General features: G+C 44.1%; 1 protein-coding gene across 7 annotated transcripts in view; it reads left to right on the plus strand.

Moving 5' to 3' along the window:
- LOC129780409 (scavenger receptor class B member 1) overlaps positions 1 to 26,831 on the plus strand; it is a 288,806-nt gene that overhangs the window by 215,906 nt on the left and 46,069 nt on the right. The gene's annotated exons all lie outside the window — the stretch shown is intronic.

The following is a 26,831-nucleotide window of genomic DNA, read 5'->3' on the forward strand; positions in this document are numbered from 1 at the left end:
CTTCAACAATCCTATATTACCGATCGATAACAGGTGACGCCGTTTGATTTTCAAATACTGATTGAATAAAACACTTTTTGAATTCGATTGAAGTCATTTGTGAGTTTGTAAGTAAAGAGATTAACCGAATCCCGTGAAACGTCAATTCAATGCTTTGAGGCAGACTACGTGATTCATTGCAAGTAGAATTAATTTAGAGGCGAGTGAACTGAAAAGTTGAAAGTCCCTATAACTCATCACGTTTGTTCGTGAAAATTTTGAGACGACAGTAATTCGTTATATTCGTTATTCGTATTGTCGCTATGCCGTTTTTCATTCATATATGTATACGGAAAAAATGCCAAACAACCAATTCTGTTTATATTTCCCTCCAAACTTATTGTATAGCGTACGTACTCCTTGGATAGCAGTTTTGCATGGTTGAGTCGGATAGTGTTCAGGCACTTAGTCACGATTCAGTTTTTACATACACGCGGTCGACCCGTGTACTGTTGGAACAATCGACGATGTATCGGCAAATTAGTTTCTTTAAAATTTCTTACCATCAATGGGCAATCATTTCTTAAGGGTCTGGCACCATGTTGAATAGAACATTCTTTATGCTTTCCTCACAGATGAGATGCGCAGGTAGCTAAACTTGACATCAACTATGTCGTTGATATGCTCCACGAAGGGCCATAATCCATAGAAGCCAGAGCTTCAGTACCTCGGATCCGAATCCGATCCGGTACAACACATATAAAACTTGCTTAACCCCTTCACGTTCCAGTAGCATAGTAGTTTTGTTTCTTATCGCAAAACATTAGATCCGTATTTTCTTATGTTTTCATTAGGGTGCCCATTTCCAATTAAGGGTAAACCGAAAAATCAACTATTTCCTGTTTTTTTTTTGTCAAAAATCCATGACTTCAATGAGCTAGTCTTCTTCAAAAAATATTACGCTTGGGAAAAAATGGATATTGTTTTGGTAATTATTCGTTATATTTGTTTTTTATAATTTACATGGTTTCGGAACCAAGGGCGCTATAGTTTTTATATTTCTCTTGAAAGCTGAGTTTTTTTTAATTAATTTTTCTACTATCAAGAATTACGAAAACAAAATCCAATTCTTTCGTAAGTGTAATATTCTTTCATTGTCTGCTCATTGGCTTCTATTTGATAAAAATCTTAGCTTTCACGAAAAAAAAAATATAAAAAATATAGCTTAACCGTGATCGTCACGTAATAAAATCCCATTTTTATTCCTAAATAAATTCACGCGCTCCTATATGCTTGAGCAGCTAGCTTCGATTCTGCGACCGAAAGAGGTGCAATCTACCGAATCATGATTTTGTCTTGGCAGCTAAACATAAGCTTATTCCGGCTGTTATCGCAGGATGCAAAATAAAGCTAGGGCACTTCGGTAATGCTGAATCAGTTTAATACAGTGGTCCAATGTACGTTGCAATTCGTTCAGGAAGACACTGTTCTCCGAACGCATTTTCTCATGAGCTCATTTTTAACAATTGTGCAAGCTTTCTGAATTCCAGATTATTTGGTATAAAGGAATAATCAAGCCAGTAATCAGAAATAATCTAGATGGAGGACCAGACGAAAACCTTCGTTTTACAAAAGTGATAGATATCTTCGATTTATCGTTTTAATCAGTTGAATCTTGATGCAATATTAGTTCCTACAGACGCTCCAGCACGCAGTGCTATCAACTGAGTTGAACGTTGGATTGCCCCTCTTTCTCGGGAGTTAGCAGATTCAATACTTCCTCATGATCATGAGGGACACTTGGATGAAAAACTCAAAACAAGGGACCCGGAACTGGAAACAAAAGAAAATTGAGTATGCAGGGGAATAGATAGGAATAGAAATAACCTAGCGATCGACGGATATCCCGTCAAAGCAGAATATATTGATCAGATATTAAGCCGAGTGGTTCGCTCGTTACGTAAGGACATCCCAAGACCTTTTCAAAGTAGTGAAATGGAAAGACAGGAACTGCTAATCCTCCGTTCATAGTTACTTTCGTGTAAATCAACTTAAATTTATACCAGCCCATGTTTCGTTTACCTGAACACTAGATGTTTTGGAAGCACCAATTCCAACAGATGTGGGTAGATATGCCATTTTCCTGATTTTCAGGATTTCCCAGATTTTTTGGCACGTTCCCTGACAAATACTCAATTTTGCCTGATTTTCAAGGAATGATTTTTGTACTTTTTATTTATCACTATACAAATTTTCCGTAAAAATATACTGGTGATCCCTGTCAAAGTCTTTCTAGTTTGAAATGAGAACTGTCATAATGGATCTCCGGTCTGCAAATGTATATTGCTTACATTAAATTAAATTCTCTTAATATTATACAAAGCAAATATATTCAGTCGATTGGTTTTCAAATTTTTCGAAGTGAAAGTTCCGAATTATTTTCACAGCACATAAAAATTTCGAGACATTTCAAAACAGTGCTATAAAATTTCATGTAACCAGAATATGACAAATCTAAAAAATAATAATGAGATTATGTCTGAGGAACAACATTACCTTGTATGATGTGTTGATATGAATTGAAATTATAGTCAGTGTAATAAGATTTTTACAACATTCGCTCGTCAGATCAGATTCAAAGTAGAATCAACTTAAAGCGTGTTACTATAATAAAGTTATCTATAATCAATTGTTTTTTTTTATGAATACGTTTATTTTTACAGGCTCAGTTACTTAAGTTAAAAGGAGCCGAATTCTTAAATATAATTTTAAAACTATATATATATATATATATATATATATATATATATATATATATATATATATATATATATATATATATATATATATATATATATATATATATATATATATATATATATATATATATATATATATATATATATATATATATATAAACAATTTTCTTACATCTATGGTTAGTAAGGTGGAAAACCGATTACTCGCGGTGTACTCGAGATTAGAAGGGTGACATATTTTGACGTAGGACTACGTCTAACCGGAAGATATAGGGGGTGAAATGGAAATCTAGGCACTGAACAAGTAGGAAAAAATGCAAGATTTGGAACGCTTATAACTCGAGCATTTCTCAATAGATCGCGAAGGTTTTAGCATCAATTGATAGGAAATATATCTACGCATCTATCATAACGAATAACATTTCATTTTTATTGAGATAAATAATTGAATAATTGTGAAATATCAAGCATTGTCAAAATGCACTATGTGCCCATTTTTGATTGGTCCATTTTGTGCTCCTCAAATCGTACCGCCCAAAACGGGCAACCAGAGCAGCAGCGAAATAGAATGAAGCACGATTGGAAAGGAAAAAGAAAAAAAATGAACGAAACATTGGTCGCAGTCTCACACATGCGTAATTCTCGAGCCAGCCAGTCAGCTTAAAAATCCCCGCTCCGCTGCCGTAACGATCATTCTCATTCAAACCGTACACCACATCGGTTCGCATCACAACACATCAACAAACCAACCCAAGCCAACCATGTCTGGACATGGTAAAGGAGGAAAAGTGAAGGGAAAGGCAAAATCCCGCTCGAACCGTGTTGATCTGGAGTTCCCCGCAAGGGTAGCTAGGCCGAGCGCGTTAGTACCAGTGCACCAGTCCACCTAGCCGGCGTTATATAGTTTCGGCCGCCGAAGTGATCGAGCTGGCAAAGCTGCTCGCGACGATAAGAAAACCCGCATTCGGAACAGAACACATTCGGTTCGGTGGACATCAAGACAACAGGCAGTTGCAGCGAGTGGCGAGTGGCAAACGCAATCGCAAAACGGCATCAGGTAGCAGAAGAAAAAAGTTTGTTCTTTATGCAAACTGCTTTGGCAGCAAATCTAGAACAAGGAGGCATCGAGGGCGTTCGAAATGGTTTTTTTCAAAACCACGAGTACTAAGTTTTCTAAATTGGAACCATTCCATAAAACAAGACGCTTTTCAGGGCCATTAAACCTTCCAAAAAAGAGCTTAGGAAATACAGTTCAATGCTTTCTAAAACATTATCCAAAATAATAATAAAACACAAATTGATTTTTTCATAATTTGTTTGCCAGGATCTGATGAGTATGTGAATTTGGCAGTTGTTCTGAGCTTATTGATAGTTGGGGACTTTCCTGATTATTCAATTTTCACCAATTCTTAAATTGTTTCCAGATTGAAAGTACAGTAATTTACAATTAGTTCGACATTTAGCTAATTGGACGGACATGTAATGCGACTTATTTAGTTGGACATTTTTGTAAACATAGAGATCCAAATTATGACCCCACATTGAAAGCCGACACTGTACCACTGTCATCTCAAATGTTCAATTACAGTTTAAAATCGCCTCTAATGCGACACTGAGTGGCGCTTCGGCACGTCGCATTGAATGTAATTTACTGTACAACATGTCACAAAGCTGGATGGGAAGAAATTTTCCAACTGTGAAAGCTGTGGCGAATGGCAACAACTAAACAGGAAGGTTTAGCCGAACAAGATGGGAATAACGAGTGAAAACAAAAAAATAAACTCTTTAGATTGAAGATAATTTTGTGATCCTGAAAAGGACCCTTTTTAGCCTGCATGTGTATCCAACGAGCGAACAAATCGTAATGAATGTATTTTTTTGCCATCGCTGCCTTTTCTTTCTTTCTTTGTTTTTAAGAGGCTTTAAACTTTGCAGTTCATTCGCCTCTAATCGCTGCCTTTTAACGCTCATTCGTTCGTCTCGTTGGACTCTCCCCTCTGGCTGAGTCTGCCGATTTGTCTCTATCCTGTGAGTGTGTACCGCTAGAGTATAAAACACGCGGACCCCAAAAAAATATCTTATTTTCTTTCAAACCGTAAACCCGTGTGGTAGTACGGCATCGGCATCGTGGACGTAACAAAGGAGGACAAGTTAAGGGAAAGGCAAGGTCTCACTCGAACCGTGCAGGTCTCCAGTTCCCTGTTGGTCGCATTCACTGATTGCTCCGCAAGGGTAACTAGGCCGAACGGATTGGTGCCGGAGCACCACTATACCTAACAGCGATTATAGAGTTTCGGCCGTCGGAGTGCTCGAGTTGGCTTGCAAAGCTGCTCACGACAATCAGAAAACCCGCATCAAGGACAGAGCAGCTTCGGTTCGGCGCTCATCAAGGCAACAATTAGTTTCAGTGAGTGGCAAAGTGTTTCTCCGGCACGTCGCATTAAATGTAATTTACTGAACAACATGTCACAAGCTGGATGGGAACAAATTGTCCAACTGTGAAAGCTGTGGCGAGTGGCAAACGCAATAGCTAAACAGGAAGGTTTAACCGAACAAGATGGGAATATCGAGTGATAACAAAAACACAACACCAAAGGTTCTTTTCAGAACCATCAACATATTCATAAAGAGTAAACAGTAAACTAATCCATTTTTCAGATAGGTAGGTATTCACGTAGGAGAAGAAAATAAAACAATATATATAAAATATATATTTAACAAAAGCTGTCCCCTTTGTATAGTCCTACGTCACTCCGGTTATGTCCCCGACATTACCCACCCGTCTTTTTTTTAGGAGAAGGATGGGATATAAGGAAATTGTAACAATGTTGATGAACACTCAATTCTTAAATCTATTCGCATATCTATAGTGTATTTACATTCCACCTTATTCTACTATTTATAGCAAGGGGACGAATTACCCGCAAAGGAAGGGAAGAAGGGTATAAGGATATAGGGACAATCACACACGAAGATCGATAGCTTTAAGGAAAACATATATATGAGACATGCAATCAAGGTCTAACCGAGCCAACACATATCTTACCGGCACATTGGGCTGTTTTCCTCGGGCCCGAAGGGAATTTTCTAAATTCGATCTGGCGACCAGATACACCTCGCACGACCAAACAACGTGCCCGATGTCGTGATAACCTTGGCCACAAACGCAGATATTGCTGCTGGCAAGATTGAAACGGAAGAGTAGTGTATCTAACGAACAGTGATTGGACATGAGTCGGGAGAAGGTGCGAATAAAGTCCCGACTCAATTCCAGACTTTTGAACCACGGTTTGAGGCTAACCTTAGGAATAATCGAGTGAAACCACCGGTCCAATTCAGCTTCATTCCACTTGCGTTGCCAGTTAGCGATGGTATTTTTGCGAACTAAAGAATAAAATTCATTGAAGGCGATTTGACGCAGATAAATATCGCCTTCAATTTCACCTACCTTTGCTAATGAGTCAGCCCTCTCATTACCCGGAATGGAGCAATGTGAAGGGACCCAGATAAAGGTAATGACATAACAGCGTCTGGATAAAGCACTCAAAATTTCTCGTATTCTCTCAAAGAAGTATGGTGAGTGCTTTTCCGGCCTCACTGAACGGATAGCTTCGACAGAGCTAAGACTATCCATTACAATGTAATAGTGTTCAACAGGTCTTGAGGCGACGCTGTCCAGCGCCCAGTATATCGCTGCCAATCCGGCAATATATACTGAGCAAGGATACTGAAGACTGTGTGAGGTGCTAAAAAATACGTTGAACACTCCAAATCATGTGGACTCATTCATAGAGGACCCATCAGGGTTCATGACCTTACACCGGATAAAGAACCGAAGAGATAATAAATTGAAGCGATCTTTTAGTGGAAGTACGCCTGCCAAAACATCGAGGCCCATTTGTTTTTTTATAGAGGTGAGGAACGCTCTACCAGCCTTACCTGGGAAGGGTTAACCCAGACGTCGAGTGGGGATCGCACCCACAAAAACCAAGCCCTCTACTCGTTGCCTTATTCCCCCTGGGACCACATCTAGGCGACTACTTCAGGGGGCGGCTGTGCTCATGCACTTCTCGAGTTTTCAACGCTGACTAGAGTTGTCCTTCCCTTTTTCTCAATTTTTTCTCTCTCTATTCGTTATTAGTTCCACTGCGCTGATGTCCTCTTCGCAGGCATCCATTTACCCGTCGAGACGTGAACCGATTAGGAATTGCCCTCCAACGCGCAACCCGTCACAGCCACCCTCGCGGGGTTTCTCACCTGTCGAGACGTGAACCGATTAGGAAGCGCCCTCCAACTTGACGCGCGCCCCGTCACAGTCACCCTCGCAGGATTTCTCTTCCTAACGGAGCGCCGATTAGGCAGTGCCCTCCAACCTGACGCACACTCCGTCACAGCAACTCTCGTGGGGTACACACCGATTTGATGACGCCCTCCTAGGCGCTCGCTCCGTCGAAACGTTCGCAGTGATCCTCCATCCAGGCCACGTCAGCCGTTACCAGGCAGGCCTTTTGCTTTTCTCCGCGGCAGTATCCGTTTACCTGTCGAGACGTGCACCGATTAGGAAGCGCCCTCCAACTTGACGCGCGCCCCGTCACAGTCACCCTCGCAGGATTTCTCTTCCCATCGGAGCGCCGATTAGGTAGTGCCCTCCAACATGACGCGCACTCCGCCACAGCAGCTCTCGTGGGGTATACACCAGTTTGAAGACGCCTTCCTTGACACTCACTCCGTCGCAGTTATTAAATCGGCATCCGTTTACCTGTCGAGACGTGCACCGATTAGGAAGCGCCCTCCAACTTGACGCGCGCCCCGTCACAGTCACCCTCGCAGGATTTCTCTTCCCAGCGGAGAGCCGATAAGGTGGTGCCCTCCAACATAACGCGCACCCCGTCACAGCTACTCGCGTGAGGTACCATCTCTTGCAACAGCCGTCGCCGTTGTTTACCTTTCACCGTCGGGCATCAGCACGTTATCAGCACTTTGGTCAGCCCTCCACCTTCGCTGCAGCTCCGACATGATTTGTGTGATTGCACTGCTCACGGCATTCCAGATCATCTCGTCGCGACACAGCTCCTCCACAATATTCCTGACATGAAGTGCAGGCAGCCCCTCGCGCCTTTCGGTGAACCTGGGACAGACAAAAACGACGTGCTCCGGGGTTTCCTCCATATCTTCACACTCCGGACAGAGGGGTGAAACCGCGTGCCCGAACCGGTGTAGATATTGCCTGAAACAGCCATGTCCAGACAGAAACTGCGTCAAGTAGAAGTTAACTTCACCGTGTTTCCTATTCAACCAGGTCAAAAGTACCGGTATCAGCCTGTACGTCCATCTACCATTTTCTGCCGTATCCCATTCATACTACCATTTGTCCAACGACTCCGCTCTCATCAATTTCCGGATACCTCTGCTTTCCCGTCGCTTGTAGCACTCGCTATCTTCCGCCAGAGTGATGCAGATGGGAATCATTCCGGCGATTACACACACAGCTTTTGTCGAAATGGTCCTATAAGCACTTACGACTCGCATGGCCATGAGTCGGAATGTGCTGTTCAGCTTCCTCCGATTTCGGTGGGTTTCCAGAGCCGCCAACCAGGCAGGGCCACCATACCTCAGTATCGACGAAGATTCACTTGCCAAGAGACGCCCCTTGCTGCTGCTTGGGCCAAAGCTATTTGGCATGATCCTCGTCACCACGTTGATGGCCTTTGACGCCTTCCCACATGCATAGTCGACGTGCTGATTGAAGTTCAGCCGGTCGTCGATCATGACTCCGAGGTACTTCACCGCCCACTTCGAAACGATGGTATGTCCTCCGACCGATACCTCTGCCCGCAGCATTGCCTTACGATTGCTCACTAACAGCACCTCGGTTTTGTGATGTGCCATCTGGTGCTTTACGCTGTCCATCCAACTACCGATCATGTCTACCTCAGCCTCAGTCGCCAACATTTCCACCTCCTGAAGCGTCTCGCCGATTACCGTTGTTACGATGTCGTCCGCGAAGCCCTCGATCTCCACACCTCTGGGTAGCTTCAGCCTTAGAACATCGTCGTACATCGTGTTCCAAAGCGTAGGACCTAGGATGGAACCTTGTGGAACTCCCGCCGAGATATTCTTCAGTATCTGTCCCCTGTCTGTGTTGTATACCAGGATCCGATTCTGGAAATAACTCCTCAGTATCCTGTACAGGTATCCAGGGACCTTCAATCTGTGTAGCGCCTCGGCGATGGCCTCCCAGCTGGCACTATTGAAGGCGTTCTTCACGTCAATCAAAATCACCGCGCAGTAACGGTCGCCTCTTCGTTTTTGTTTAAGCGAGACCTGAGCTTTCTCGATAACTGTCCGAATAGCGTCCCCGAACTGCATTTTCGACAATCCGTGGTCATCCTCCGTGCATTTCACCAGTCTGTTGAGAATAACCCTCTCCAAGAGCTTTCCCAAAGTATCCAACAAACAAATAGGCCTATACGACGCTGGATCTCCAGGTGGCTTTCCTGGTTTCGGGAGCAGCACCAACTTTTGTATCTTCCATTTCACAGGGAAGAGACCGTCATCCAGGCATTTCTGCAGCACCACGCTGAACATGTCGGGGAAAGCAAGGATCGCCGATTTCAGGGCCACATTGGGGATTCCGTCGGGGCCGGGTGCTTTTTTCAGCTTTAAACCTTTTGCCACTGCGATGAGTTCTACGTTGGTGACTTGTGCGTTCTCGGCTTCGTCCTCACCGTACAGTGTGGGTGGCCAAGTCAGTGGGTCGTGCTGCGGAAAGAGTCCATTCACAATGACCTCGAGTTTTTCCGAACATAATTCCATGGGAGTCGTTGAACTACGGAATTTCGCCATCATGATTCGATATGCTCCACCCCAAGGATTTGCGTCGACGTCTCGACACAGTTCCCTATAGCAGTTTGATTTGCTCCTACGTATCTCTCGTTTCAAGGCGGCTCTGGCCGCTCGGAAAGACGTGCGGTGCTCCTCTCTTTCTACATCGGTTCGTGCCCTCTGAACTCTTCTTCTGGCTCGCAAACAGTTAGCGCGGAGGATGCTGAGTGTCTCGTTCCACCAGTAGGCTGGACGTCGTTTATTCGTCGGGTCCAGTCTTCTCGGCATCGCTGTATCGCATGCCCTCACCAACGTTCCTGTCAGCTCGCCGGCGCTCAGATTAGGAGTTCTGCTGTCTATGCGTAGTGCTTCGACGAAAAGCTCCTTGTCGAAAACCTTTGTCCTCCACTTCCACTCAAAGGTTATTGTTCTCCGTACCACCGCAGGATTCCGTTGGCCCAAACTATACAGGATTGCCTGGTGGTCGCTCTGTGTGTTTCCCTCCGACACTCTCCACTTCGTGTTTGCCGCTAGTGATGGACTGCAGAAAGTTACATCGATGATGGATTCACGGCCGTCCCTTCGAAAAGTGCTGCTAGTGCCTTCGTTCAGAAGTGTGACGTCTAGTTTTGCGAAGGCTTCTAGCAGGCAGTACCCCCTGGCGTTGGTACATCTGCTTCCCCATTCCTCAGCCCAGGCGTTGAAGTCTCTTCCGATGATGACTGGTTTGCGGCCGCTGACCTTATCCGTGAGTACGTCCAACATCTCGTGAAACTGCTCCGCTGACCATCTTGGGGGTGCATAGCAGCTACACATGAAGACTCCATTGATTTTGGCGATCACGAAACCTTCCTGTGAGCTCTCTACCACTTCTTGGATGGGGTACCTTCCCATCACCAATATTGCCGCCATCCCTGCTTTATCCGCCACCCAGTTACCGTTGTCGCGAGGAACTCGATACGGCTCTGCGATCATTGCAACGTCACACTTAGTTTCCATTGTTGACTGCCACAATAGTTGCTGTGCTATGTCGCAATGATTGAGGTTGATCTGGGCAACCTCCATTACTGCGAATCCGACATCGCCCTTTTGTACTCCGGACATTTGAAGCTACCTGTCACATGATCGTTTCCTTCCTCCTCCTTGCACAGCATGCACCTCGGTTGCTTAATGCAGTCTCTAGCAACGTGACCCTCCCCACCGCACTTCCTGCACAATTTCGATCTGTCAGGACCATCGCAGTTTTTCGCCTGGTGGCCGAAGCCCATGCATTGAAAGCATCTCACCATTTGCTTGGCTATATGAGGGAGAGCTTTCAACGGGCACACGGACCACCCCACTTTTACTTTACCCTTCTCCACCAGTTTATTCGCAGCTTGTCTCGAGAGGCGTATCGAGGCCGTTTGCGTCCCACCGTACGCCTTTCTCAGCAGGATTGTCATCGGCGCAGTTACGCAGTTCTCAATTCCTCAGCAGTCGTGATCTCGTCCAGATACCGGCACTCGATGGTTGACTCTTGAGAGAGAGCTCTCACTTTCGCCTCCTCCCCTAACGACTTCTCAATGAGTTGTTTGAAAGCAGAGCTCTTAACCGCTGGATCTTTTTTAAACTCGAAGAGCATTTCGCCTTTCTGCGTGCGCCTAGTTTTCACGACGTTCTCGCCCAATGTCTGCAACTCCGGATCGTCTCTCACTTTCCGAGGGATAGCTGCGTACGATACCCCTGCTGATACTTCAACGATCAGAGCATCGCCCTTGCTTCGCTCCACTCGAGGCCCGGGTTTAATCTTTTCCTGTTTCACTTTTTTCTTCTTCTCCTTCTGTTTTTTGCGTTTTTCTGTCTGGTTAACGACCGTACGCCATTCACTGCTTTCACCTTCATTCGCGTTACTCTGATCGTTCTTGGCCTTTTTCAGCTCTTCTTCTTCTCCTGGGGTGTCCCTCCTTCTCTTGTCCGATCGTGGGTTCAGAGGACCCTTCGGCGTCTCAAGTATCTCGACTGTTTTCTCCTTCGCCTCGAGCAGAGCTTTTTCAGCACCCTTTGCTCTCATCTGCAGCTCCTTATACTCGCGTTCAGCAACCATGACGGCTGATCTGATGCTCGTCACCAGCTGTTTTATTTTTAAATGGACATTGTGTTTGTCCTTCACGAACTCGTAAAGTTCGTTAACCCTCTTCCTAATGTCCGTGATGCTGAACCTCCCAAGTTGCTGCCCTTCTTGGGATGCGCTTGAGGTCAGGGTAAACAACTGGCTCTGTACGGAGCCAAGATCTCCCTGGAGTGCTTGAGCGGCAAACACTTCTTGTGGTTTTGTGTTGCTTGTACTCGTTGTGGCTACTCGAGTGACAGGTGACCTCAGCATTCGTCCGCTTCTCGCGAACACATTCTCCTCTCCGTCGTTTGTTGGTGTGTTATTACTACTGTTCATGTTTTCTGGGTCCCAACTCCGGGCCGCTATCTCCGCTCGTTGTACATAGTCGCTATCAGGATCCCATGGTTATCTATGCAAGCAGTGAGGCCATGCAGGGGTTGACACGGACCTTCATGGGGACCGTGTTCAGAGCCAGATCAGCGCAAGTCAGTGCCTGAGCCTAGACGAGCATCGAACGTACCCGAAGACTTGCCAAGTTATTACCGGGACGGGGGCAACCGCACTATTAGCCCAAACGCCATTTCAGGAAGATGTCACCCTTCCTTACTCAGGGAACAGGATAGTACGACTGCCAGCCTTTAGCGTCGTGTTGAAATCGTTTCCATATCGCGTCCATTTTCCGTGTCGTACCAGTATGTCGTAATCAGGATCTTACTGGCTTGGCACTCCTTTCGTTGCTCCTGTACACGGTATTTCCCCCGTGAAATCTCCAATAGGCTTTACCGCGCCCTTACTCGCGTTGTCACCCGATTAGTCGCCTCATACGACAGGGACAGGGACCAAGACCCGAAGTGCTATTCTAGGCCGGCAACTCCACGGCTCAGAGAGAGAGAGAGTGAGAGAGAGAAAGAGAGAGAGTGAGAGAGAGAAAGAGAGAGAGATAGATAGAGAGATATAGAGAGAGAGAGAGAGAAAGAAAGAACATCGAGACTCATGGTATGCGTTGAGGGCATAAATCCCAACGCAATACGGAGACAAAGATACTGAATTCGCTCGAGTTTAATGAGGTGTGTTTTGGCAGCTGATTGAAAACAGAAACTGCTATAATCTTTTACTGAGAGAATAGTTGTTCGATACAACATTATAAGATCTTCTGGATGGGCTCCCCACCAGGTGCCGGTAATTGTACGGAGAAAGTTTATTCTTTGTTGGCATTTTTTACTCAGATACCTAATATGGGCCCCCAAGTACATTTGGAGTCGAACCAGACCCCAAGATACTTGAATGACATAGCATGAGTGATCGGTTTACCCAAAAGTTGAAGCTTTGGTTTTGCTGGTCTATGCTTCCTAGAAAAAACCACCATCTCTGTTTTCTCCGTGGAGAATTCGATCCCTAGCCCAATGGCCCAGGTTGAAAAATTGTTCAAAGTATCTTGTAAGGGTTCTTGCAGGTCGGATTCGTTTGATCCTACGACAGACACCACTCCATCATCTGCAAGTTGTCTTAGGCTGCAATTTTGTGTAAGGCAATTGTCGATGTCGTTTACATAGAAGTTGTACAAAAGGGGACTTCAACATGAGCCCTGGGGGAGGCCCATGTAAGAGAACCGACTTACTGCCGAATCTCCGTGAGAAAAGTTCAAATGTTTCTCACAAAGCAAGTTATATAACATATTATTCAATAGAGGCGGCAGACCCCGAGAGTGTAATTTGTCCGACAAAACCTCTATTGAAACAGAATCGAAGGCCCCCTTTATGTCCAAGAATACTGAAGCCATTTGTTTTTTTTTCGGCGTAAGCCAATTGAATTTCTGAAGAAAGCAACGCAAGACCAGATCATTCGTCCCCTTGCCCCTGCAGAACCCATATTTGTATCTGAGAGTAGGCCATTCGTTTCAACCCATCGATCAAGGCGAAACAAGATCATTTTCTCCAACAATTTCCGTATACAAGACAGCATTGCTATTGGGCGGTACGAATTAAAGTCGGACGCGGGTTTTCCGGGTTTTTTAAAAGATATAACTCGTACTTGCCTCCAATCATCTGGAACAATATTATGCTTCAGAAACCGATTGAATAAATTCAACAAGCGATGTTTCGCCACATCAGGGAGGTTTTTCAACAAGTTGAACTTAATTCTATCCGTTCCTGGAGCCGAATTGTTACAATAAAGGAGAGCAAGAGAGAATTCTACCATCGAAAACCCGGAATCAAGATCGCACTTATCTTGTGGTATATCTCGAACTATTTTTTGCACGGGAACGGAATCGGGACAAACCTTCCGCGCAAAATTAAAAAGACGAGTGGGTAATGTCGGGGACATAACCGGAGTGATGTAGGACTATACAAAGGGGACAGATTTTGCTAAATATATAATTTAAATATATTGTTTTACTTTCTTCTCCTAGGTGAACTCCTATCTGAAAAATGGATTAGTTTACGGTTTACTCTTTATGAACATGTTGGAGGTTCTGAAAAGAGCCTTTGATGTTGTGTTTTTGTTTGTTTTTACAAACTTTCTCAATTTTTTCTCACTATCTTATAGTTGCTTCTTGATATTTTTCTGAAGGCTTTGTACTTATTAAATGTTCAACGCCGGTCATCTTTTGGCGTATGCACATATCGTACAATCAAAATTATGGCTATGATAGGGAATGCAGAGTGGTCCTCAGCTCATTCACTATCATATATTTCACTATTGAGCACATACCGTACCTTAAACTGTGGTTTCGGAAACGAATGAATTGTAAGATTTGTAGTCTCCGCAAACAATGTAAATAAAAATGAAAAATAACTGAGGTTTTGGAGACAAACTCTACGATCTGTCGAGAAATAGATGAGCTGTAAGCGCTCTGAAAAACCAACAGTGAATACAGGGACGGATGACCTTCGGATTAAATTCCTTTAAAATATGAACAGAGCAGCAGGAAATACATAGCTCATCATGTTGCTCCTTAGTTATGTTTCTATACAATGCAGATGTAACCTCAGTCAATTTTCAACATCAGTTATCAACCAAAGAAAGCAGTTCTTGCTACCGAGAAAATTCGTGAATGCCATCCTGTATACAATGTGTTGTATTTCGAAGCCACTTTCAATTCGGGAACCATGCATGCAACCATGGAACCATGGGTTTGTGAAAACTGAATGATCAATTTACAAGACCCCAACCACCAATAAGTTCAAAAACAAGCATAAACAAAATAAAACAGTTCATATTATACGTCATATTATGTCACTTTAGAATGCATTGGTATTGTGAATAACTTTTAATAACTCTTCTTTAAAAGGTTTAATGGCCCTGAAAAGCTCCGTGTTTTACGGTGGCTGGTTTTGCCACCAAAGCAGTCTGTATAAACAAAGTTTTTCCTTCTTCTATCTGCTGCCGTTTTGCGATTGCGTTTGCCACTCGCTGAAAACTAGTTGTTGCAACAGAACCGAATGTGCTCTGTTCTGTAGGTGGGTTGTCTTATTGTCGTGAGCAGCTTTGCAAGCCAACTCGAGCACTCCGGCGGCCGAAATACGGTACACGCTCACAGGATAGAGACGAATCGGCAGACTCAGCCAAAGGGGCGAGTCCAATGAGACGAACGATTGAGTGTTAAAAGGCAGCGATGGCAAAAAATACATTCATTAGAGGCGAATGAACTTCAAAGTTTAAAGCCTCTTAAAAACAAAGAAAGAAGAAGAAATACATTCATTACGATTTGTTCGCTCGTTGGATTCACATGCAGGCTAAAAAGGGTCCTTTTCAGGATCACAAAATTATCTTTAATCTAAAGAGTTTATTGTTTTGTAATCACTCGATATCCCCATCTTGTTCGGCTAAAGCTTCCTATTTAGCGATTGCGTTTGCCGCTCGCCACAACTTTCACAATTGGAAAATTTCTTCCCATCCAGCTTGTGACATGTTGTACAGTAAATTACAGTATTAATAGCATTTGAAGGCTATTTTAACCTGTAATTGAACATTTGCGATGACAGTGGTACAGTGTCGACTTTCAATGTGGGGTCATAATTTGGACCCAGAACTCTATGTTTACAAAAATGTCCAAATCAATATGTCACATTACTGTTCCGTCAAATTAGTTAAATGTAAATTACTGTACTTTCAATCTAGAAGCAATTTGAGAATTTGTGAAAATTGAATAATCAGGAAAGTCCCCAACCATCAATAAGCTCAGAACAACTGCCAAATTCACATACTCATCATATCCTGGCAAACAAATTATGAAAAAATCAATTTGTGTTTTATTATTATTTTGAATATTGTTTTAGAAAGCATTGAACTGTATTTCCTAAACTCTTTTTTGGAAGGTGTTGACTGTCCTATTGGACAGCACGCGCCCTCTTAGAGTGTCATCGACGCAGCCACTGGTCCGGAATGACAGAGCCGCCGGCTGTCACTAGTTGTGAGTAAACAAAACAAAACAAAGAAAAAAAGGAGAAAAGTGATTCAAGAAAACATAAGTCTATTGTGAATTCCTAGAAATATTTGCTGCTTAATTTATTATATATTCTTACTTGCTACTTAATTAATAGGATTCTTAAAAAGCGAGGTGAATTTCTATTGAATATGTAGTAACTTAAAACTAATTGATAACTACTTCCTAGATCCTATAATTATATTCAAAGTTTAGACACCTAATTTAACCTAATTGAACGTAACATATTTCTAATGCTAAATTGAATTGGTAAGCCAGGAAAAACAATATATTTTCTTCGAACATAGCCGATAACTGAATATTGTTATAGCTCTTGCCATTATACTAAGGAAACTGTATCACCCGCTGAATCCGAACTAGGGAAACTAAACGTAAGTGAGATTGAACTCGAAACGTGAACTTATACATAACCTAATACAAACTTATCGTTACTATTTACATATCTATATATATAGGAAATTATTAATTCTCCCAAATAAAGAGCTTAGCGTAGTTATTGTAGCTCTGGAGTTTTTGTGATACGGAAGAACTTCCCTGGTAATTTATCAATTGAAGCGCAATCTCGACAAGTTAATAATTTCGTTTACACGAAGATGTCGAGTCGAAAAGGCGGAAAAGATGGTAAAAGCGGTTCGAAAGGTGTAAGGACTAAAGAAAAACAGTCCGAAGAGATCGATATAGGTGGTGATAAAAATGTGGTGGTGATGGTCACTAAATGCGGAAAAAAATCGGATGACAACCAGAGAATTCATGAACAAGTTCCAGAACAGAGCTGCACGTTCTGCCAAGAATCAGATAACGACGAGATGGTTCAGTGCGACAAGTGTGACAGATGGATCCATTTCAAATGTGTTGGGGTCACAGAAGAAATCGCGGAAAAGAGTTGGAGTTGTCCCAAATGTGTTACTGCTACCGGGGTCCAGCAGACGTCTTCTTCTGTCATAAATCTCCTTCCGGTTGCATCGTCAAGTCGTGCAGGACAACATAAGTCAATCGCTTTGAAGGAACAGTTCATCGCCAAAACTACGCTGGCAGTTGACAAGGGTGCTCGCTGCGAAACGTTGTCGGAGCCGATTAATGCACACAGAGCCAAGTCTGGAGTAAAAAATACTCCTTCGCTCACATCATCATCGTCACGCAAATCCTTTCTCCAACTACAGTTGCAACGACTCGAGGAGGAACAATTCTACGAAAAGCAACAAGCGGAGAAGCACAAGGCCTACCTGGATAAGAAATATGAGTTACTGGAACAAATGCACAGCCGAACTGGATCAGAATGCAGTGGTTCACAACATCGAGTTAGACAATGGGTTCAGGATACAAACAAGGTTTGTGTGGGAGATGGATTAAATCCACGGACAGCAGATGTCTTCGATCCACAGAGACATTCGACGCAGAACTATTCCGGACAAGCTGGCATTATTTCACCGGTGAATCAGTTTCGTCAGAGCCGAAATGGAAATTATGAGCTAGATGAGCGTCGTGACCCTAGTCGCGATCAACATGTTCGACCGTTATCCGTAGGCAGAGGCCTCGTGGAGCCATGCGAACCACCAAGTCATCAGCAGAGGAGAGCTTTTCGAGAGGCAGAGTTTCATTCGGGGCGCCAAGAAGAAGATTTTGAGCCATGTTCATTTTCACGACAGCAGTTAGCTGCTCGTCAAGGAATTTCAAGAGATTTGCCTAAGTTTTCCGGTAATTTTGAGGAGTGGCCAGTTTTCATGTCAATGTTTAACAGCACGACGAATATGTGTGGTTTCACGAACGAGGAAAATCTTGTAAGGCTCCAGAAGTCTTTGGTAGGGAAGGCGTATGATACGGCCCGGAGTTTACTGATGCATCCATCGAATGTTCCTGCGATCATGCGTACCCTGAAAATGAGGTTTGGTCAACCTGAAGCCATTGTACATTCCCTGATCCAAAAGGTGAATGCTCTGCCAGCAATACGAGAGGACAAACTAGAAACGTTGGTAGAGTTTGCGGTGAATGTGCAAAATTTCTGTGCGACAGTAGATGCATACGAGCTTGATGACTATATGTATAATGTCTCCCTCCTCCATCAATTGGTGAACAAGCTTCCGGCGACCCTCAAGCTAGACTGGGCACGCCATCGCCAAACCCTTCATCGAGTCAACCTGGCGACCTTTGGACATTGGGTGTATTCGTTGGCCGAAGCAGCTAGCACCGTTTTGATCCCGGTTGAATCGCATGAGACAAAACTAACACGCAGTGACGAATATGCAAAAAAGAAGTCCAAAGCATTTATTAACGCTCACGCTGAAACCTTTTCGGAATCTAGCTGGCGACCGAAGTTCACTGAGTTTAACGAAGCTTCAAGAAAACAAAGAAACGATTCCGAAACTTGCCTGGTATGCAAAGGCGGATGTAAAGTCGTTTCGAAGTGCAACAATTTTCTGGAAATGTCCCGGGAGTCAAGATGGGCAATTGTGAAAGAATTTGGACTATGTCGAAAATGTTTGTGCAGACATAAAGGTGGATGCGAATCTAAACCGTGCGGGCGTAATGGATGCACCTATAAACATCACCAGTTGCTTCATAATGATCAGAAGGCTCAGGGATCATCTAGCAAGATGGCCACAGAAATGTCAACACCCATAGTTCCGGTTCCGAGACTACCGTCACCTGCAGTGCAAGTTCCAACGCATAACTGCAACACTCATCAAGGAAAATCAAGTACAGTATTATTCCGCTATCTTCCAGTGGTACTTAGGGGACCTCATGATTTCATTCACACCTACGCCTTCCTGGATGAAGGATCGCATCTCAGCTTGATAGACCAGGAACTAGCGGACCAGCTTAAGCTGAAAGGTGCAACTATACAGCTTTGTCTCCGCTGGACAGGAGGAACACAGCGATGTGAACAGGAATCGCAAACAGTAACTGTTGATATCCGTGGAACAAATGAAATGGCCAAGAACTTCAGATTAAGCGATGTGAGAACAGTTGAAGAACTGTTGCTTCCCAGTCAGACGCTTAACGTCGAGGATCTGAAACATCAATATAAGCATCTTAAGGGGCTTCCAATCGATTCCTACCGCGATGCTCGGCCAAGAATTCTCATCGGAATGAAGCACGTGCAGGTCAGTCTTGTATTGAAGAGCAGGGAAGGAAACATTGGCGAACCAGTAGCTGTCAAAACGCGGTTGGGCTGGACAGTATGCGGCGGAGAAAACGCGAAAGCAGAAAACGCAGGTAACCTGGTCCACTACACCTTTCACGTGTGCTCGAACGAGCGGTCGCGAGATGACGAGCTACACCAGGCCGTGAAAAGGCACTTTGCCCTAGACAGTCTCGGCATTACCAAATCGGAGAAATCTCTCCTCTCCGCTGAAGATCAGAGAGCTCAAGATCTTCTGAAACAAATAACTACTTACGATGGGGAGCGATATAAAACGGGATTGTTGTGGCGTTACGACGACGTCCGCTTGCCAGATAACTACACTATGACTTTGCGTAGACACCAATGCTTGCAAAGGCGCCTCGCTAAAGATCCGGAACTAGCTGAGACGCTGCAGAGAATGTTAGTGGACTACGTCTTCAAGGGATACGTTCGACAACTCTCGGAACACGAACTCAACCGACGTTTCTGCCGAGTGTGGTATCTCCCAGTATTCCCGGTTGTAAACCCAAATAAACCAGGGAAGGTGAGGCTTGTATGGGACTGTGCAGCATGCTCCTTCGGTGTTTCATTAAATTCCGCCTTACTCAAGGGCCCCGATCAGCTTTGCTCACTACTGTCGATCTTGCTACAATTTCGTGAACGTAGAGTGGGCCTCACCGGGGACATACGGGAAATGTTCCACCAGGTACGCATTCACGATGAGGATCAACAGTGCCAACGGTTCTTGTGGTGGAATGAGAAAGGAGAAGTTATCGTCTACGTGATGCAGGTCATGACTTTTGGAGCATGCTGCTCACCGAGCTGTGCGCAATATATAAAAAACATCAATGCAGAGCGCCATGCAGGAAAGTACCCGAAAGCTGCCGAGATAATCAAGAAGAAGCATTACGTGGACGATATGCTCGTAAGCCTGGAAAACGAAAAAGAAGCCGTTAAAATAGCGGAAGAAGTAAAATATATCCATCAGCGAGGCGGGTTCGAAATCCGTAATTGGATTAGCAATTCACCAGCGGTCCTTAAGGCTCTCAATGAAAAAGGGACAGACGAGAAAGACTTGGACCTGTCACCAGAAGTTAGCACGGAGAAAGTTTTGGGTATGTGGTGGTGCACCACATCTGACTCGTTTACCTACAAGGTAGGATGGAAGCGGTACGATCGTGCTCTACTGGAAGGATATAGGTATCCTACGAAACGAGAAGTCCTTCGAGTTTTGATGTCGATATTTGACCCTCTTGGACTAATCGCTCACTATCTCATGTTCCTGAAAGTGCTGCTACAGGAGGTGTGGCGATCCAGAGTACAGTGGGACGAGCAGATAACCGAGGGCGTTTTTATAAAATGGAAGCGATGGCTGAAGTTATTGCCTCTGGTAGAGCAAGTACTAGTTCCCAGATGTTACCAGCCGCTATCTCTGCATAGCGAAATGGAAACAGAACTCCATACATTCACTGATGCCAGTGAAAGTGGAATGTCTGCTGTCGTGTTCTTACGGTTCCTCTGGAATGAGACATTCGGTTGCAAAATCGTTGCTGCGAAGACTAAAGTTGCGCCTTTAAAGTTCGTATCCATTCCTCGCTTGGAACTACAAGCTGCAGTTCTTGGCGCTAGGCTGGCTCAAACCGTAATGAATTCTCTATCCATGAAGATTTCCAAAAAGTATTACTGGACCGACTCTCGTGACGTACTTTGTTGGCTAAACTCCGACCACCGACGATATACACAATATGTTGCCTTCCGTGTCAGTGAAATTATGGAGAATACAGAAGCAAACGAGTGGCGCTGGGTGCCATCCAAGATGAATGTTGCAGACGACGGCACCAAATGGAGCCCTGGACCCGATCTCTCATCTGAAAGCAGATGGTTTATAGGCCCAAATTTCTTGAGGCGATGCCAGGCAGATTGGCCAAAACAGCCTATGATAAACTGTTCCACAGATAAAGAACTACGTCCGAACCTGCTTGCGTACCATTTTTCCTACGAAAGCACAATAAACCCTTGTGAGTTCTCCAGCTGGAATCGAATGCTTAACGTCACAGCTTTCATCTTCCGATTCCTCGCCAACTGTCATCGAAAAATTCGCAAAGAACCGGCTGTCACCGGGTCACCAACAACGGACGAATTAGGCACTGCTGAAGCTTATCTACTAAGTTCAGCTCAACGCGATGGCTATCCAGAAGAGACCGCCTATTTGAAGAAAGCTTTTCAGAACTCCAACAGTTCAAAACCATTTCCAAAACAGAGCACCCTGTATCAGTTATCGCCGTGGTTAGACAGCAAAGGACTTATGCGAATGCGAACCAGAATTGCAGCATGTCACTACGCGACAGAAGATTCAAAGAAGCCGATAATTCTACCGCGTGAACATCCCACCACCAACCTAATAATTACGCACTATCATCGAAAGTTTCACCACCAGAATCACGAAACGGTGATCAATGAACTCCGGCAAAAGTTCAAAATTCCGCATATTCGTGCCGCTTATAAAAAGGTGAAAAGGAACTGCCAGCGATGTAAGAACGAACACGCTTATCCAAGCCTACCAATCATGGCCGACCTCCCACCAGCGCGTCTTGCAGCATATTCGCCACCATTCACCCACACAGGAATCGACTTTTTCGGACCTTTTGAAGTAGCTATTGGAAGGCGAACGGAAAAGCGATGGGGAATGCTCGCAACCTGTCTAACAATTCGAGCAATCCACATCGAAATTGTCCACTCTATGAGCACGGATTCCTGCATAATGGCGATCCGAAACTTTATTGCACGCCGTGGTACGCCTAGTGTTATTTACAGCGATAGGGGAACCAACTTTATCGGGGCGTCTCGTCAAATGCAAGAGGCTGCTGCAAAGGTAAGCGTGGAAGAAGTGATGAAGGAGTTCATTACTGTTGACACAACGTGGTCGTTCAACCCACCACTCGCACCACACATGGGCGGTAGCTGGGAGCGGTTAATAGGTAGCGTAAAGCGGAATCTTCAAACGATCAATCCCCCACGAAATCCGACCGATGAAGTTTTGCGGAACATGCTGATTGAGATTGAAAACATCATTAACTCCAGACCGCTGACGCATGTTCCAGTTGATGATGACTGTGCACCTGCCCTGACACCGAACCACTTCCTTCTCGGTTCCTCAAACGGAGTAAAACCATTCTCCACCCTGGACGACAGCAAGGTCGCTCTCCGCCAGAATATCTTAGCCTCGCAGATGCTAGCCAACATGTTCTGGAAGCGCTGGCTGAGTGACTATCTACCAGAAATCACCAAGCGATCCAAGCGGTTCGACCAAACTGATCCTGTCAAAGTAGGCGATGTGGTAGTGATTACCGATCCCAAACTTCCTCGAAACTGCTGGCCGAAGGGAAGAGTTATCGAGATCCACCCAAGTAAAGACGGAGAGGTACGTTCCGCTGCTGTAAGAACTTCCAACGGAATCTACGTTAGAGCGGTTACTAAACTGGCGGTCCTAGACGTGAGGCGCGAAGGAAGTAAACCAGCCAAAATACTGGTGTACCTGGGGGGAGTGTTGACTGTCCTATTGGACAGCACGCGCCCTCTTAGAATGTCATCGACGCAGCCACTGGTCCGGAATGACAGAGCCGCCGGCTGTCACTAGTTGTGAGTAAACAAAACAAAACAAAGAAAAAAAGGAGAAAAGTGATTCAAGAAAACATAATTCGATTGTGAATTCCTAGAAATATTTGCTGCTTAATTTATTATATATTCTTACTTGCTACTTAATTAATAGGATTCTTAAAAAGCGAGGTGAATTTCTATTGAATATGTAATAACTTAAAACTAATTGATAACTACTTCCTAGATCCTATAATTATATTCAAAGTGTAGACACCTAATTTAACCTAATTGAACGTAACCTATTTCTAATGCTAAATTGAATTGGTAAGCCAGGAAAAACAATATATTTTCTTCGAACATAGCCGATAACTGAATATTGTTATAGCTCTTGCCATTATACTAAGGAAACTGTATCACCCGCTGAATCCGAACTAGGGAAACTAAACGTAAGTGAGATTGAACTCGAAACGTGAACTTATACATAACCTAATACAAACTTATCGTTACTATTTACATATCTATATATATAGGAAATTATTAATTCTCCCAAATAAAGAGCTTAGCGTAGTTATTGTAGCTCTGGAGTTTTTGTGATACGGAAGAACTTCCCTGGTAATTTATCAATTGAAGCGCAATCTCGACAGAAGGGTTAATGGCCCTGAAAAGCGCCTTGTTTTATGGAATGGTTCCAATTTAGAAAACTTAGTACTCTTGGTTTTGAAAAAAAAACCATTTCGAACGCCCTCGATGCCGCCTTGTTCTGGATTTGCCACCAATGCAGTTTGTATAAAGAACAAACTTTTTTCTTCTGCTACCTGCTGCCGTTTTGCGATTGCGTTTGCCACTCGCCACTGGCTGCAACTGCCTGTTGTTGTCTTGATGTCCACCGAACCGAATGTGTTCTGTTCTGAATGCGGGTTTTCTTATCGTCGCGAGCAGCTTTGCCAGCTAACTCGATCACTTCGGCGGCCGAAACTATATAACGCCGGCTAAGTGGACTGGTGCACTGGTACTAACGCGCTCGGCCTAGCTACCCTTGCGGAGCAATTGGCGAATACACCTACGGGGAATTGCAGACCAACACGGTTCGAGCGGGATTTTGCCTTTCCCTTCACTTTTCCTCCTTTGTCATGTCCAGACATGGCTGCTTGTGTTGGTTTGTTGATGTGATGTGATGCGAAACGATGTTGTGTACGGTTTGGATGAGAATGATCGTTACGGCAGCGGAGCGGGGATTTTTAAGCTGACTGGCTGGCTCGAGAATAACGCATGTGTGAGACTACGATCAATGTTTCGTTCATTTTTTTCTTTTTCCTTTCCAATCGTTCTTCATTGTATTTCGCTGCTGCTCTGGTTGCCCGTTTTGGTCGGTACGATTTGAGGAGCACAAAATGGACCAATAAAAAATGGGCACATAGTGCATTTGGACAATGCTTGATATTTCACAATTATTCAATTGTTTATCTCAACAAAAACGAAATGTTATTCGTTATGATAGATGCGTAGATATATTTCCTATCAATTGATGCAAAAACCTTTGCGATCTATTGAGAAATGCTCGAGTTATAAGCGTTCCAAATCTTGCATTTTTTTCCTTCTTGTTCAGTGCCTAGATTTTCATTTCACCCCCTATATCTTCCGGTTAGACGTAGTCCTACGTCAAAATCCATCGATGTGGATATTCTTCGCTTTCATTCGTTGAAGAGCAATTTCTCATGTTTCGAGCCACTTTTCATAATTTTTTCATTGACGTTTCTCGTGACAAACCTCCCACAAAATTTCGCCAATAAGCACGTTTTTTTTCCTTTGATCAAGTTTTTAAATTGATTTTCAAGGTTCAAATACGACTGAAAATTTTCAATGGTTCCACGTTTCCGAAAAGCTTTAAATGCATTCGATTTATCTTGATAAAGCTTGGAACACTGGCTATCCCACCATGGATTGGGAGGCCTTCGACGAATAGTGGAACCTGGGATGGGTTTCGTTTGAGCGCGAACCGCGCTGTCATGGATCAAACGAGAAAGGAAGTTATACTCCTCCAATGGAGGTAAACCATCTCTAATTGATGGCTAGAGCAATCGCGTCCGCATATTTTTTCCAGTCAATGTGTCTTGTGAGGTCATATGCCATGTTTATAGATTCAGAAGAATTCGACAAAATGGTGATGGAAATTTTGATAGGTAAGTGATCACTACCGTTGGGGTCCTGGATTACATTCCACTTGCAATCTAACGATAGTGAATTCGAGCAAAGCGAGAGGTCAAGAGCACTTGGCTTAGCAGGAGGTTTAGGTACACGTGGTGTTTTCCCAGTGTTCAAAACGGTCATATTGAAGCTGTTACAAAGGTCATATATCAACGATGAACGATTGTCGTCGTACTGTTCCCCCCAGGCAGTTCCGTGAGAGTTGAAGTCTCCCAAGATCAATCGTGGCTCAGGAAGGAGACAGCACATGTCATCAAGTTGTTTGCGGCTAACCGCAGCTCTCGGAGGCCAATACAAGCTAACAATACAGAGGTCTTTGCCTCTGATTTTTGCATGACAAACAACAGCTTCGATCCCTCCAATAGGTGGAAGGTCAATTCGAAATAATGGGTGGCACTTATTGATCCCCAATAGTACCCTTCGTATCTGTCATCGCGGTCCAAGCGTATTATATTAAAATCGTGGAAAGAGATATCATCTCGCGATGAAAGCCAAGTTTCGGACAGAGCAAAAACATCATAATTGAAGTTATGAATTAAAAATTTGAATGTATCCAATTTAGGGATAAGACTACGACAATTCCACTGTAAAACAGTGATATCTCCGACCTCTCTATTTGAATTAGGCATCAAGAGAGATAATCATTGCAAGGAGGGGCCATGTTTGCATCAATTGTTGCCAAAATTGTCTTTAACACTGGAAGCATTGAGATGACAATGGTTCTGATGAAGTCGGAAACATTAAAACACTTGAAGATTTGATCAAAAAGGTCAGACAACTTTATAAGTCCCGATTGGGAAGTTGAACTGGACGGAAAAATAGGGACAGTTGGGGTTTTTGATGTCCTCTCGAGTGCTGGGTCGTTCGAAGATGAAATATTCCCACGGAAGCCAGGAGGAACTTGATTTTGCTTGTCCGCTGCACTCGATTTTTTAGGCAAGCTAACAGAGGATATAACCGTGGGAACTTGTTCTTGAACTTTGGGAGTGGTCACATTTTTGCGCCGGGGTTTCCCTTTGAAAATAAACGGTGTGCCCCCGCTAGCTGTGTCCGCTCCCATTTCATCAACTGGCAACGTGGAAAAGGTATTGTGTATTGAGATTGGTTGTTCTTGTTGTTGGGTCAGTGGCGAAGCGCCCTTTAAAATTTCCGCAAATGTGCGCTTCGAGCGTTCCTTTAAAGAACGCTTCTGTTTCTCCCAGCGTCTCTTGTAAGTTTCACAAACTGAGAGCTCGTGTGGGGATCCCCCGCAATATGGACATTTATGCTCAGTCGCACTGCAGGATTTCCCCTCATGTTGCTCTCCGCAAGTGGCACAGCGCTCCTTGTTGGCACAATAATCTGACCAACTGACTTGCATTTGTTGCAAGTCATGGGCTTTGGCACGAAGAGTCGCACAGGTAGTCTCAATTTGTCCACCATAACGTAGTCAGGGAGGGCGGCACCAGCAAAGGTGACTCGAAACGAGTCGGACGGCGTAAGTTTAGGTTGGTCCCATCTTGGGAAAGTTTCCCGAGTTGGCGACAGTCCAAGATTTTCACTTCCATTGAGAGGAGCTTCTTGAACTTGCCTTTTCCTTCTGCTTTTATTTGTTCGCTCGTCAGACCCGTTTCAGTTATCACCCCCTCAATTTCTACGTTATGGGAGGGTATAAATGTTCGATATTCGAGAGTGAAATGTTGATCAGCAACAATCTCGTTTGTGTGTTTCCGGTCATTCACGACAACTCGCAATTTGTTCGGTCTAACCCTGCGAATTTCAGATACAGAAGTGTATCTGGCCAGATATTTCATGATCTGAATCACG

The sequence above is a fragment of the Toxorhynchites rutilus genome, chromosome 3, assembly GCF_029784135.1.
Source record: "Toxorhynchites rutilus septentrionalis strain SRP chromosome 3, ASM2978413v1, whole genome shotgun sequence".
In the NCBI taxonomy this organism is placed as follows: domain Eukaryota; kingdom Metazoa; phylum Arthropoda; class Insecta; order Diptera; family Culicidae; genus Toxorhynchites; species Toxorhynchites rutilus.